The 12,986-nt window shown below is 44.1% G+C and overlaps 1 protein-coding gene across 1 annotated transcript in view; it reads left to right on the top strand.

Moving 5' to 3' along the window:
* LOC149363982 (cytochrome P450 4V2-like) overlaps nt 1-12,986 on the top strand; it is a 284,143-nt gene that overhangs the window by 245,171 nt on the left and 25,986 nt on the right. The window lies entirely within an intron of this gene.

The following is a 12,986-nucleotide window of genomic DNA, read 5'->3' as shown; positions in this document are numbered from 1 at the left end:
CCTAGGAATAAATGACCACTCGCTGTCGTAGATAGCATTAAACTTGAGATCAATCGAATGAAGATATGCAAATTAGGGAATATTTTTTTTGATAAGCGTGATTATTCCGCCACTTCTCGCGAACTTCTTGATTATTTGTCTGCTTTAGATTGCCTTTTACGTTAATACTTTTGTGCAACAGTGGCCATTTTTTAAAAGAAAAATGATAGAACTGACGGAAAACTATGTGCCGTGCATTCATTCAGTTAGGCTGAAAAAGTTGCATCAAGCCATGGGTGCCTTGAGACTAATAAATAAGAGAAGATGAGCATAACTGACATTCAAAAGAACACTAATTATCAGTTCAGAACGTTAACTCACGTAACTAATGAGTAAAAGTAAAGCACACAGTGCGAAGGAATGGCACTTCAGTTGACTCAATGACAATGTGAAAACGAATCCCAAGTTTTTCACGAAATATGTGAAAGGATTTGGTTCTGAATCGTCTGGAATAAATGAAATCGTCCAAAATAATGAAGTCCTCTCCGATAATAAGCTAAGGCAACTCATTATTTTCATTGTGCAGTTTTCCCGAAAATAATTTTTATGGATACATGTGTGGGTGCTGCGCCGTTAATGGCCCGGTCGAGCTCAGTGCGAGTGGAATAGAATCGTTGCCAAAAAAGATAGATGAAACGAAGCCACTCGGTCCAGATGGTATTTCTCCCCGCGTGTTGAAGCGCTGTGCATGGTCAGTCGCCTCTTATCGTTATCTCATGTGCACCAAATATCTCGGCTGTCATGATACCGGATAACTGGAAATCGGCACCTGCAGTCCTGATTCACAAGGGGGTTCAAAAAAATCTCTGCCTCGCCCGTAACAGAGAGTAGAGTAAGCATGAAATGTTTACGTGTCTTGAAATGGGTCTAGTGTTCAACGCAACACACCCTTCTTATTGCGTCGAAGCGATCGCCTGCAATAGAGCGGGCTTAGGTAGGCAGTCGCGAACCATGGCGGCTTTGTCGCTTTCGGAAGCGGCAGCATAATCATGGCGTTGTCGGCAGTGGCGAGCAGTCTTCTGCTGCGGCGTATCACTCGCAAGACGCTTCCTACCTCTCCTTTCATCAGGCTCCATTGCTCGGCTTAAGCAGCTTTGACGGTGGCGGCATTGAAATGCTGGACGATGCAGAAGCGTACGCGGACACGACGAGACGCAGGCCTGACAAGAATGTATGTGCAGCGCGTTCGAATACTCCGCGAGCGTGTATACATTTTCCTGCCAAAGGGGGAACCGTCATGAGCTGAAGGCCCAGCGGCCGGTCTTTTACATGCGTGAGTGTGGGACCGCAGCGCCATCCTTGGAGATGGCGCAGGAGCAGTTTTTCCGCCCAAAGCCCTTCTCGCCCTGGAGGTCCCCTCTAGCTCTAAGCGGCTCTCTCTCTTTTAGAGAGTCTCGTTAAATCTCGTGCGGTGCCCGGATGCTGTCGTTTCAGTGCCCGGATGAGTGGAATTCAGTGCCCGGATGTTGGCTCTCGGTCTCGGCGTGACGTCACCACACTGCGGACAACGGGAGCTAAAAGCATTTCATGCTTAAAGAAGACTTAAGCAACTATCGGCCTATTTGCTTACCATCAATTTCCTGCAAAATACTAGAGCATATTTTATAGGAGGAAATAATGAAACATTTGGTAGAGCAGGGGCTAATAATTTAAGAGCAACAATGGTTTCGTAAGGGCTATTCTGTACTAAACAATTGATTGATCTGAGGTCAACAAAAACGGGCAAACAGACTTTTTTTAGATTTTAAAAAGTCCCTCGACACGGTTTGTCGCCCATTTCTCCTTCATAAACTTAAGCTGGCAAATATTAACCGAGAAGTGGGCAACTGGATTACCAATTACGTATCCTAGCGTTGAGAATGTGTCATTCTAAACGGTGGTACTTCCCTTTGGGTTGAAGTAACATCGGGAGTCCCTCAAGGCTCGGTTTTAGGACCGCTATTATTTTTAGTTTATATCAACGATATTAGTGCCGGGATACCCTCACGTTTGCGTTTGTTCGCTGACGACTGTGTCGTGTACAGAAAGATTAAAAATCAACAGAATTGTATCGATTTACAAACTGACCTTAGTAAAATTGTCTCATGGCGTGAGAGGTGGAAAATGCGACTGACTGCAAAAAGTGTACCCATCTGTCCTTCACGAAAAAAAATTGACACTTGCTATCGTTTGAAGACAGATTATTAACACGTCAGCCCTTTATAAATATTTGGGAGTGACCTTTCCATCTGATTGTTCCTGGGTGTGCCCATATCAGTAATGTTGTTTAAAAGCCTGCCAGAGCACGATATTTCATTCAGCGAAATCTAAATTCCTCACCCTTTTTCCTGGAGAACACTGCGTATATCTCACACGTTCGACCGATCCTGGAGTGTGCGTCTTGTGCTTGGAATCGTCACCAGGAAACATTGATCAAGTAAAAAAGAGTACAGAACAGAGCAGCAAGGTTCGCTATGCGACAGTACAAGCGATGGGACAGCTGCAGTGAAATGAAAAAGGAAGTGGGAATGGGAAGCGCTGTCCTCGCGCCGAAGCAGATTGTGCTTGAAGTTACTATTTCGAATTTATAACATGAACGCAATTCACAAAAATACTTATGTTCAGGAACCACACCGCATATCCAAAAGCAACTAAAAGCAAAAAAATACGAGAATACCGCGCCAGAACGAACCTTTACGCTACACTGCAACCATTGCAACAGGTGGCGTCCGTAAAGTACTTGGGTGTAACACTTACTACTAACCTCTCTTGGAACTCTCATATAGATAACATCGGTTCACTCGCATTCCGTAAGCTCTGTTATCTAAGGCATAAGCTTCGAAACGTCCCCACTAAGATTAAGTTCTTAGGTTAAAACACTAATTAGACCCCAGCTCGAATATTCTTGCATAATTTGGAACCCGTACACAAAGTCTAACATAAGAGAGGTCGAGAGCATTCAAACGAACGCAATTGCCTTCATATATCCAAAATTTCTACCTACTGACTCCCCCTCATATTTTATGCATGCTAACGGTACGGAACCACTACAGATAAGGAGACGAAATTTTTGTTGAGATCTTTTTTTATGACTAATTAACAATAAACTCAGACATGACCCTTGTGCTTATCGTTCCCTAATGCCAACACGGAGTACATGACACTTATTTATTTATTCAAAATACCGCCAAAGGCGCTCATATGAGGGTATTACATGGGGGAGCGGGGTAAGTAAGTAGAAAGCATTGGTACAAGGCTAAAATATTGCACTAAAATAAAAATAAATCACGAAATAATAAAAAGTAGGCATCCACAAAAAGAGTCTCAACAATGCACATATTAGCAAAATCAAAAGGTGTAGCAATTCTAAGGCAGTGGCGTTGTCCGCAATACCGAGGAGCTAAACAAAAAACCGCAGCCGATAACAAGAACATCTTTGAGATAGCCGAGCTGCAAGCCGACGTAAAGAGCACGAAAGACACCGTCAGTGCCTTCGAGAAAAGCATGCAGTTGCTATCTGATAAGTACGACACAGTGTTGGCTAGAATGGCACAACAAGGGAGAGACATGAATGTAGTCCAAGAGCGCGTTGAAACACTTGAAAAGAACAAGACCAGTGATAAAATAAAAAGTGTAAAGAAGGACGTCGATGGACTGGAATGGCAAAACAGAAAGCTGTATCTCGAGATTCATGGAATACAGAAGACAACTCGAAGATCTTCGTCTTAAGTTAACACACTTGCTGCCTCGCATGGCCTTCATGAACTGAATGACAGTGATGTCGTTGCAATGCATCGTCTGCCCCCAAAAGCCCCAGGGGTTCGCTTCACCCAGCAATCTGAGGGAACGGTGGTTCGAAAAACGCAAGCAAACTAAATGAGGGGAATTCATCGACGTACATTCAGGCAAACCTAACCAAACAAACACGTTCACTGCTGCGGCTGACGAAGCAATGGGCGAAAGAAAAACAACTTCAAATTTGTTTGCCATAGCAGCGGTAAAATTCTTGTCAGGCGTATCGACGGAGACTCGGCTCTGGTTGTGTGGTCAAACGACGATTTGACAGCTATTGCTTAGGAGAGAAAAACTTCGGCAGACTGCGGTCTTTGCTTTCATGTACGCTTTTCCTAGCTACTTAAGTAAGCACCCGGAAAAGAATATTTATCTGGCATCAAATTTATTTTGTATAAATCCACAATCAGGAAAGAATAAGCATGTACCGTTGAAAGTATTTTTTGGCCAGCTCGGCTTTCACTTTGATGTGATCATGCTCAGCGAAAGATGGTATACAAACGAAGATGTTTTTACTCTGCCAGGCTACAACGTTTTCTACCTAAATCGTCCAATGTGGCGTGGAGGCGGTGTATCATTATTAGTGAAAAGCACATACAGATGCGACATTATCGAATCCCTCACCCGTAGTGACACCGACTGTGAAATACTCTCTTTATTTGAACGGTTATCTTGTCTCGGTAGTTTACCGTCCTCCAAGCTCTAGTACTCCAAACTTTCTCAAGAACCTTGAATATATTTTTGAGTACAGCAGAATTAATCTATTAAAAGTAGTCTGTGGCGGCGATATTAATATAGATATGCTCGTAGATTCATCAATGGCAAACGAAACAAAATGGCTTTTCGATAGTTTCGGCCTAATTAACGCTATTAGTATGCCTACGAGGGTAACTGCTGAATCCAAAACATTAATTGATATCTTTCTTACTAGCTCAACCACCGCAAATACAAAAGCTGTGATCTCAGTGACCACCTTCCAATATTCATGGAAAACTGCAAACTCTACATCCTATCTATGCTAAATCATTAAAAACGCTACTGAGTGCTACAAAAGGATGGATCCGTGCGCCGATTGCATCATAGTGAACAAGGGAGCCGTAGCGCTCCCGAAACATCTTTCCATATTTATTGACTTTGGCCAGTGACCAGCAATCCTCATCACCATGATTCCTGACCAGACGGTATGCCGTCAAACCCTCGACTAAAATATTCATGGCTATTCTGGATCACTGTGATGAATCTAAATCTACAATTTTCATACAAAGTATTTCACCTCAAAAGCTCGATAGCTTTCGGGAGGTAATACTAAACTTGTCCTGGAGAAATGTATTTAGCACGGATAATCCTAATGATTCCTTTGACCGATTTCTTTCACTATTCACAACAATATACGCAAAGCATTTTCCGAAGAGAGAATACAAAAAGTCACGAAAAATTAGAAAGCCGTGGATTAATAAAGATCTTCTGAAGAAAATTAAAGTTAAGTACTGTCTGTACGCTAAATTTCTTACAGAGCGCGATGCTGAGCGATTAAAAGAATTAAAACTGTACCGTACTTAACAAGGAAATTAACAAGGAAAACTGTACTTAACAAGGAAATTAAGTGTGCCAGGACTGAACACTTTAATAATGTATTTCTGACAGGTTCGGACTCAGCAGCAACATGGAAAAAGAAAAATACACTCTTCGGAACCGGAAAGTCCCAAATTCCAGTCACTGAGCTAAATTCAAAGACTGAAACTACTTTCGTTACTAAAAAACCATAAACTGTCTATGAATGCAGACCCCTTCCTCAAACCTAACACTACGCGCCAAACACGAAATCATCATACACAATCATTAACCCCTTACAGTGCTAGGATTAACGCCTTTAAATACTCATTTTTTCCACGCACCATTGAGGAGTGGAACAGGTGTCCGCCAGATCTCTTAACCAGAGCTGATTCTTTTGACTCTATGTTTTCTTCACTGCATTTAATTTGAGAGCCATTTATTTCTACTTTTACTTTTTGTATTTTGCATCTGAGCCTTGTATTTATTGCTGTATCTTGTGTTACAACTTGTATTTAACATTTTTCAATTTTGCTAAACCTGTTCTTTTTTTTCATATATTATGTATTCGCCCCTCCTGCTTGGGCCTACTGTAGGCCTGCAGTATGTTCTAAATAAATAAATAAGTAAATAAATAAATAAATAAATATTGATGGAAAAATTGTAACTGGAAAGGAACTGGCAAGTACTTTCAATAACTACTTAGTCAATCTGCCTTTTTCATTAGTCGTAGAGGACAATGCACACTACATGATTAATAAGTGTCCGCAATCAATTTTCTTATACCCTGTAACAGAATCTGAGGTTCAAAGAGTAATTATGAAATTAAAAAACACTACTTCTCTTGATGTTTTTGATATCCAAGTTCGACCAGTGAAATTTGTCGCGGACATTATTACCAGACCTTTAACTCATATATTCAACCTTTGTTTTAATGCTGGCGTCTTTCCTCGTGAGTTACAGATCTCTAGAGTGAATATCCTTTATAAGAAATTTGATTGCCCGGCTGCTCAGCAGTCGGGTTCCTTCCCCCCACCCTCTCTATCCATCCCCACCTGGCTCGACTGGCTTGGCGCTGAAGGGGAAGAACAGCGGCTTCTGGTCGCCCAGGCGGCCGAAATGCTCGGCCTATAAATTTTGGTCGATAAAAGTCTTTTACTACTACTACTACTACTACATTTTGTTACAAAGAAGAGGGCAGTGGCGCGGGACGGAGCACTCGCGCTAGGCCCACAGCCATTGAATCATATCATCTGTCATCATGTCGCCCTTTTTCTAGGCTTGCCACCTTTTAACATTTGGTTGAGGTGCGGGGTCTTCTACACATTACACATTATGCACACATATACATCAGAATTCACATACCATAAATAAAATCAACTGTACAAGCCGTCAATGTTTCTAATATATTCATGCATTGTATGGTCTTCATTAAAATTATTAACAGTCTTGGAATTACATTACACAACATTTGCATTACATAGTTCGTGATGAGGGAACTTCCCAGTGTTCTGCGTGTCGAGTGTGTTATGGGTGAATGTTGTCACCTGTGTTTGCTAACTGTGAGAGGAAGTTACTTTGTTTTAAGCATGAAATGCTTTTAGCTCCCGTTGTAGGTAATGTGGTGACGTCACGCCGAGACCGAGAGCCATCATCCGGGCACTGAATTCCACTCATCCGGGCTCTGAATCGAGAACATCCGGGCACCGTACGAGACGTATCGAGATTCAACGAGACTCTCTAAGCCCTCCTACGGGACCGGCATACAAGCGCCGGTTGCTCTCTAAACGAGTCACAAAAAATAACTGCTGCCAGTGTCTTCTCAATGTTTATCAAGATATCAGTCGAGCTGTGCATTTGATAATGCACGGAATTATAATTTCCGATTTCTAATAGAGAGAGAGAGAGAGAAAAGGACGGAAAGGCGATGCCCAGTTGGCTACCCTACACTTGGGGAGGGGAACAAAGGGGAAAAAAGGAAAACGAGCGGCAAGGAAATGAGTCTTCTAAGTGACCAGCGACCACTATGTCACAGGGACAGAGGGCGCGCACTGAAAACTTAGATTATAGGCGGGAATGCAACCCCGAGTCCCTTAGGAAATTCAGGAGCGCTTTCACCGCTTTCCATTGTCTGGAAGGTTGTGTCCAAGGCCCCAGAACGTTAGACTCTGTTAAAGGACGCGAGTCCAAGCGGAGCAGAGAAGCAACTAGGCAACCGCGCTCTCGCTCAAAACGAGGGCAGTCACAGAGGAGGTGGCTGATCGTCTCGTCACAACCACACTGGCCACACGCAGGAGAGTCAGCCATTGAGATGAGATGGGAATAGGCGTTTGTGAACGCCGCTCCCAGCCACAAGCGGCACAACAGCGCAGTATCATTGCGGGGGAGGCCGAATGGTATATGACGTTGGAGCAAGAGGTTGAAGTGATGCGAGCAGGGTGTCCAACCTCCAGGGGCAGACCACGATGTTACAGTCAGGTTTCGGGCGAGCAGTTGAAGGTGCCGTGCTGCGTCAGCTCTTGTCAGTGGTATGCGGACAGTGTTGGTTGTCTCGTGAGCCGATCGAGCAGCATCGTCAGCTAAGGCGTTACCAACAATGCCGCTATGGCCTGGTACCCACTGGAAGATGATTTCATGGTCTTGTTCGATTGCCTGGTGGTGCAGATATCGTATCTCCGCTATAAGTTGCTCATGGTCGCTATGTCTCAAGGCAGATTGAAGACATTGTAGGGCAGCTTTTGAATCACATAAAACGGCCCATTTTTGAGGTGATTGTTGTGAGATATACTGTACCGCCGCAAGAAGTGCGGCCAACTCTGCTGCAGTAGAGGTAGTCCGATGCGAAATTTGTTGGTGAATTTGAGTCTGTCGCGCAGGAACGACCACAGCGCAAGCAGAACTAGTAGAGGTTACTGAGTAGAACGTTAAGTTGGGCGAGTTGGTATAGGTTCATGGTTGAAAAACAGCGCACAAAAGACTAGACACAAGAGTAAAGGAGACGACAGGACAAGCGCTGATCCATCCGTATAGACGTGAGTACGGTCCCAATATTCGAAGTGGAGCATGGACAGTGTCAGTTGCTTAATGGCTGGCGTCGATAAATTTGACTTCTTCGCTATCCCCGGAATAGCAAGGCGCACACATGGGAGCCGCGTACACCACAGAGGAGAGGGAGGTAGTGCTGCCGGGGTGAACTGTTGTGGGATCGACGACTGTTGCGTCGTTATCACCTTCGCAAATGCAGAATGTGGTCTCTGCAGTGGAAAAGGCGCAAGGTGATGCTGTGGAATCCTTGAGATATGACGTATGTGCATTCGCAAGCAGTCTAGGACAATATAAGTAGATCGGGTGGTCTTTGGCGAGTGCAATGCTACCCAGTGTTGATGCGCTCCGAGGGAGACCTAGGCATGTGAGAAGGGCCTGACCCTGCACTGACTGGACGGCACGCGTGTTAGTTTTGCACGTGTTTGAGAGTACAGGTGTACTGTACCGCAAGCATCCCACAAATAGAGCTCTGTACAACTCCAGCATTGACTGGACCGACGAGCCCCATGATTTTCCTCCCAGAAATCGAAGTAAATGAGCGATAGATGTTAGCGTTTTTTTCAGTAGAGTGCAATGCGGGCTCCATGATAAATTGCGGTCGATCAGGATCTCTAGGAAACGATGAGATTTACTGTAAGAAATGACTTGACCGTCGATGCGTACCGGATAGGGAGTCATACATTTACATGTAAATGCCACTAGCGCGCACTTTTCCGGTGAAACGCTGAGACCTTTCTTCTGGAGATAGGAAGTGATCGATGCTGCCCGCTGAAGTCTTGCACGCACCTGGGGACGCGTCACAGAGGAGGCCCAAATGCAGATATCATTGCATTTGGGCCGCAGACACACCTGGACGGTGCAGACACACCTGGACGGTGTTGGGGAGGTTCTCAGGGAGGGCGATGAGAGTCAGATTAAATAATGTAGGGCTAAGGACACCGCCCTGGGGCACGCCACGGTAGGTGCAATGCGCACGCGTCTGGTCATCTTCACATTCGATAAAAAATGATCTTTTGGACAGATAGCTCTCTATCCACGCAAACATCCGACCACCGATGCCCACAGTTTCCAGCGCATCAAGGATGGCCTCATGGGTCACGTTGTCGTAGGCACCTTTTACATCCAGAAAGAGTGCCACTGACAAACGTTTCGATTTCTAATAACGCGTGCAAAAAGCACATACATGCCACAATACACTTCGTTGTCGTACGTGATCTGTTATGGGCTTTGAGAGAAGGCCGCTTAGAGAAAGAAGGGAGCTCCAGGGCGTGCTTTCGCGCGCTCCCCAAGGATGGCGCTGCTGTCCTACACTCATTAAGGTGGAGGCCGGCTCTCTCATCCGATGTCACGTGGTGTGACGTCACGGTGTCACGTGGCGTGACGGCTAGGTTTCCCACGGCGACGGCGCGAGGTGGAGGCCGGCTCTCTCATCCGATGTCACGTGGTGTGACGTCACGGTGTCACGTGGTGTGACGTCACGGTGTCACGTGGGGGTCCCACGGCGACGGCGTGAGTGGTAGCTCTAGCAATATGCTTCGCATAAAAGCACCCGTGGTGAGGCGCGACGAGTGCTTAAGGCGTTAAACAAAGAAATTCGTGTAGCAAATTCTAAAAAAAAAAGGCTGCGAGTTCGCTTTACTCGCAATTGCATACATAGAAAAACACTGTGTACGTAATGCTATCTGCAACTTGTGCATAGTGCCTAAAAAGATTGAACGGAACCATGGAGTAGGGGCGTGCAAATAGAAATGCCATGAGTATCCTCCGCGTCCCGGTTGGTGTCGCTCACTGTAACTGATTAATCGCGAAGTATCGCTGACACTGATCAGCGCGGATTTGTTCTTTTGCATACCAGCGCCAATACCTCCTTTCGTCTAGCGTGTCCATTTAAGAACGTTTTGGTTTCAACTGCTCTTAGAAGCGGTCTACAAAGAAGAAAGAAAGGAGAAAATGACTTTTGCTGCATCTCCTGTGTTATGCTCCCTCAGCAGTACTTAATGCCATGTTCTTTATTTTTTGTAAGACTAGATTGCAGGCTGTTTTAGAGCCAAATGTAGTTTTAGTTGTTTTTTTTTGTCAGGTGTGGAGAGCACTTTTTTTTTGCATTTTCGTACGGTGCTTATTTGCAACAGAATGAACCAAGGTAAACACAAAAAAATATAAAACCGGCTCTCTGTCTCGCTCTGTGCATCGGGCGACGTTTCCACTATCTTCAAATCAAAGAAAAATAGACTGCGCTGCACGGAGAACGAGAAAAGAAAATAATACAATTGTTGAAGTTTCAAACGCTCACTATCTGCTATTCCAAAGAGATTTATTTCCGAAATGTTCAACTTTTTTTTTTGCAAACGTTTTATTAGCGCGAGTCATTTTACTAAGATCTTAAATTCTTATTTTTTTGGCATTCTTATTTGTTTATTTTGTTTTTAATTAGAAAGCTGAGACATAGCCGAGCTGGGACATAGGTCAGCAAAATGTGCTCATTTACCAGTCATTTGGCGTTGCTGATCTTCATCTCGTAAATGACCTGAAATATATTTGCCTTTAAATCAGCTTTTTAACTGGTATCGAAATGTAGTAAATGAGTTGGCGCATTAATAAGGTGGCACAGAATTGCAAAGTAGCATATGCACTGTTTGTTCTTTGACCTGAATGAGTTTCTTCTCAAAGCGGACGTCCTCGTGACGAAAGAAACTGACGCCAACAGCGTAACAATTTGTCTCGTCTGTGGGACACTCGCGTCTCATCTGCTGTTGTCTTCCCAGAAAAAAATTGCGAGGACACTTTGGCAACTGAAATGTTGAGAGGCAAAAGCCGAGGAGACTATGCCGTGATGACTTCCGGTGGATGTGTCGTCACACCATTTCCTTGGCTATATCGATACCAAAATTATACATCTTTCGGGGACCTTAAGTGTTAATTACGGTTAAGTACACATTTTTTCATCTAATCTGACACAAATCTGTCGGTTTCCCTACTATTCTGTGGCAATTTTCACTATCCCATGACGACTTCCGGTGGATGTGACGCCACATCGTTCCCGTGGCTGTATCGACGTCCGCGCTATTTCAACGCAATTTCGAGATATTTGCCTATAATTAATTAAATAATTAATCTGCAGTCATTAAACATGGCTTCTAGGTTCATTTTTTCTCCTCTATCTGAAGCAACCATTGGTTTTCTTCTATCTTCTTTAGTTCCCGAGTTAAACACGTGTAGCACGCTTTGTTAACGGACGACAGTATGAGCCATTAAAGGCTTTCGCCTTAATATACGGCTCGCAGTTCATTTTAAAATTACGAACAGCTCAAGGTGGAACGCAGTAAGAATCCGGCATCCGTCGCTGTGTTTTTCACGTGCAGTATCGTGGAATGTTTGTTACTTCAGAAAGAACCAATACGACTAGCCCAGCTCTCCAGCAATGGTTCATAAGCAGACGCTGCTATAATAACGCTTGGGCAACCGAAACTGCACGAAATTACTTCAACTCCCCTGTCGGTATTACTACAGGTAAACCAATTTGGCCATCACCTGTTCCATGCGCAAGTACTTGATCATTATACCAGAAGCGTTAATCTCTGAAACTTTAGGGTCGTCCTTCAGTACTAAGCAAGATGGAGCAGTGCCTGATGTTTTGCAATTTTTCCTTCGCTCGCTTTCTTGTTTACTCCACTGTTTCTAAAACAGTGGATCTGCTGGACCAACACCAAACGTTGTTTGAACTTGATAGAAACGCAATTTTTCATATAAACAGGGAGAGCCTGTGACGAGCCAGAAAGGGCTCAGAAAAATTACCGTCCCGTCAGGTATCTTTATTTTTTGTTGTTGCAAAAAAATGTATCTCTTATGTTTCCATCATGACGAGGATAGTTCACCCTGCAAGAAAAATGCCACCACCGTCTAGAAGACGTTGAAGTAACGAGAGTTAGCTGTTCGGCAGCGCCATCGATCGTTCATGTGATGTATTGCCACGAGATTAGGTACTTTTCCGTACCTTACGGCGAGCGGCCGCCTACCGCCTTGAGGTAAAATATTTTTGACCAATCTGGGCCGAAAAAGTTTTTCGACTCTTTGGAGGGCCATTTTTCCTTACCTCAAGGCGGTAGGTGCCGGGTTGCCATGAGGTATAAAATTGTGAGCCGCCAAGTGCTCACGAAATGGCCGCGATGTTAAGCCTAACCATAAGTAAATATTAACCTAATTAGAGAATACTGGTGTCTAACATGCCCCACCCATCGAGCCCGTTACGAATATCCATTCGTTAGATCATGATGTTATCGGCTAGTTAATTAAAAGCAATTAAATATAAGCAAAACCATAACTAAATATTAACTTCGTTAGTTAATTTTGATGTCTAACCTGTTCTACTCATATAGAGGATTCTAAATACCTAATTCATTTTATGATGCCTCATTAATCACTGAGTTAAAAGCGATTAAGCATTTATAGTCATGTGACTAGTTTATTATGGCGTCACATAATCAATGACGTCACCAATGAATCACCAACTGGGTTGCTATATCGATTTACTATGGGTGCCGCCATCTTGAATTCCTCGGAAAGAAAATTTCGCGTCGATG

The sequence above is a fragment of the Amblyomma mixtum genome, chromosome 2 (genome assembly GCF_055824585.1).
Source record: "Amblyomma mixtum isolate Tamu chromosome 2, ASM5582458v1, whole genome shotgun sequence".
Lineage (NCBI taxonomy): Eukaryota > Metazoa > Arthropoda > Arachnida > Ixodida > Ixodidae > Amblyomma > Amblyomma mixtum.
This window is presented reverse-complemented; position numbering and strand designations above follow the sequence as displayed.